Source organism: Acipenser ruthenus, chromosome 11 (genome assembly GCF_902713425.1).
Source record: "Acipenser ruthenus chromosome 11, fAciRut3.2 maternal haplotype, whole genome shotgun sequence".
Classification (NCBI taxonomy): Eukaryota; Metazoa; Chordata; class Actinopteri; order Acipenseriformes; family Acipenseridae; genus Acipenser; species Acipenser ruthenus.
The window spans coordinates 20,318,444-20,321,085 of NC_081199.1; the positions used below are offsets into that span (position 1 = coordinate 20,318,444).

A 2,642-nucleotide genomic window follows, 5' to 3' on the forward strand; every position below is an offset into this window, starting at 1 on the left:
GGAACACCCTTCCTAACACAGGACGGATACCCCGTTTACCCGTAGCAACCAAAACACACGCTTTACACAGCTAAACACAGCACAGGACTTACATTGGGACTGCTAGGACACAGAGTACTCCATTCCATGTCCTTCTCCTCAGCAGCCCTGAGCAGACTGACTGCTCTCCTTTTAAACTGCCCCATAACGCTCAGGTGCGGATAATAAAACAATCAACAAGTGCATTCGCACATCTTTTCTCTCTCGCAGGGAGGTTTTAACCCCCTCCCTGCTGTCTCACTCCACCTGCTTCCTCACAAAATAAATAAATATAAATATATATATATATATATATATATATATATATATATATATATATATATATATATATAATTTTAAATCAATTCATCATTAGTCCGCTGGCCACCTCATCTTCTGCCCTTTCCTTGGACTTGTTCAGCCTTTCCTAAAAGGAAAAACAGTATGTATTTAATTCAAGTTTAATTGTAGTCACTTAAGTTGTTTAGTAATATACATATACACATTAGTTCTCAATGTACATGATGTACATGTCCACTTGTTGATAGAGAACAGCTCGTTCCTATTAAATCCAGTCCATAATGTATTATGGCCCATTTGACCAAATATGGCATAATCTCTTACTTGGTTACCTAAATGGAAGGAAAGTGAAGGAGGCGTCATGGCTGCATACCTGATTTTGTTTCTCTCGATGTGGTGCCAGTTTCAGAGTCTCCCCTACTTTCAACTCCACCTCTGTCCTGGTCACCTTATGGTTCCATTTGGTTGTTTCTACAAAAAAAAAAAAATATATATATATATATATTATATATATATATATATATATATATATATATATATATATATATATATATATATATATATATATTGTAAACGATCCCGTAGACACGTGCTGCTGAACTGTTTCTTTCCCGTTCCACCAACTAGCACAGACTCAATACGTTTGCAGGCAAGTAATTTTTATTTACAATATTTACATAAAGTAAACAGTTTCTGTCACGGTTCTCGCCCTGTACGGGCCACTGACTAACTCACTTCTTCAACCCTCTCTAGCTATATCAGGATAGGGAGATAGCGAAAGATGTCCAAGGATCCTCCGACCGAAGTGGGTTAGCCCGCGGGCAAGAACAGGGCCAGCTCTCCTCCCTAGAGCTGGCCTGAGTCACCGGCAGGTGTAGGTTGAGCTCCCTCTGCTGGAGTATGTCTGCCACACAGGTCACTATCCACCAGACTCCCTCTGCTGGAGTAGTCCCGCAACACAGGTAAGAACAAGACAGGCTCCCTCTGCTGGAGTCGTCCTGTAACACAGGTAAGTATTAGATCGACTCCCTCTGCTGGAGTAGTCCCGTAACACAGGTAAGAACAAGACAGGCTCCCTCTGCTGGAGTCGTCCTGTAACACAGGTAAGTATTAGATCGGCTCCCTCTGCTGGAGTAGTCCTGTAGCACAGGTAATAACAAGACAGGCTCCCTCTGCTGGAGTCGTCCTGTAACACAGGTAAGTATTAGATCGGCTCCCTCTGCTGGAGTAGTCCTGTAGCACAGGTAAGAACAAGACAGGCTCCCTCTGCTGGAGTAGTCCTGTAACATAAGTAAGAACAAAGCAAGCTCCCTCTGCTGGAGTGGTTCTAGACCACTGGTAATTACAAGACAAGCTCCCTCTGATGGAGTAATCCTGGGACACAGGTAAGTAGAAGAATGAATCCGTTTTTAATGCAGACTTCCAGAAAAACAACAGCGATGACCCCAGACGTCCAGAGAAATGAACAACGATAAAACAAGTTATATCCGGGCTGTGGAGAAAGAACCCCTGCAGCCAACTCCCGGTCATCCACAAAAGCAAATGGTGTCTCTTCTAAAAGCCAGTGTCCATTTTTTTTGTATTCATTATATGCAACGTGTCTTGTGTCTGTGTTATGAATAAACAATGTCTTGCACTTCCAGTCTCGCAAGCCCGTTCTTCCTGGTTATTATTTACTGTCTCAGCAACACGTAAACAACCAATACCTCTCTGGGTTATAAAGCATATAGCACAACACGCTATGGTTGTGGCGGCGCACAACCGCATAGCACAGAATACCGCGGGTCTCTTTTAAATTGCTACGGAGTACTATCTTCTAGTCTCACCCCGACAACAGAAAATAAAAATAAAAATAAATTTTAACAAACAAAAGGCTACCTCAACAAGAGGAAAAACCGCACTTTAAACAAAACTAAACGCCGACTATATTTTAACACAAACGATAGTTTTACCTTGTGCTCTCTTTCTTTTTAGTTGTTTTCCCAACACACTGGAGCTTGCACGCTATTTCCTTTCAGGACAACCGGGCCGTTTTCCCCACACTCCCCTATGGCTCTGCCCTGTTCCTTTTTAAACCCAACCCCACCCCATTAATTGACACTCGGATTTCTGGGTTGTGTAGTTTCTTCCTTAGCGCTGCCATTTCTTAAAGGCGACGCTATCCTTTCCTCACAATATATAAAATACATTTATGTGAATTAGTATTATTTTGGCTTATGAAGTGTCCTGTCACTAAACATTACGCAAAACAATAAAATAATATGCACTCTATTGCCATGCTTCACATCTGTGAGACTTTGCAACCACTTTACTGGCTTTGCTAT

General features: G+C 42.0%; 1 long non-coding RNA gene across 2 annotated transcripts; it reads right to left on the reverse strand.

Annotated features, from left to right (window-relative positions):
• Positions 1-393: 393 nt before the first annotated feature.
• LOC131739449 (uncharacterized) lies at positions 394-2,363 on the reverse strand. Of its 2 annotated transcripts, none has more exons than XR_009330532.1 (3): positions 2,271-2,363; positions 692-789; positions 394-445 (listed from the first exon to the last, which is right to left on the reverse strand). It is a non-coding gene; the product is annotated as an uncharacterized LOC131739449 (long non-coding RNA). The 2 variants fall into 2 exon arrangements; XR_009330533.1 differs by having other exon boundaries at positions 651-789.
• Between the last annotated feature and the right edge of the window lie 279 nt (positions 2,364-2,642).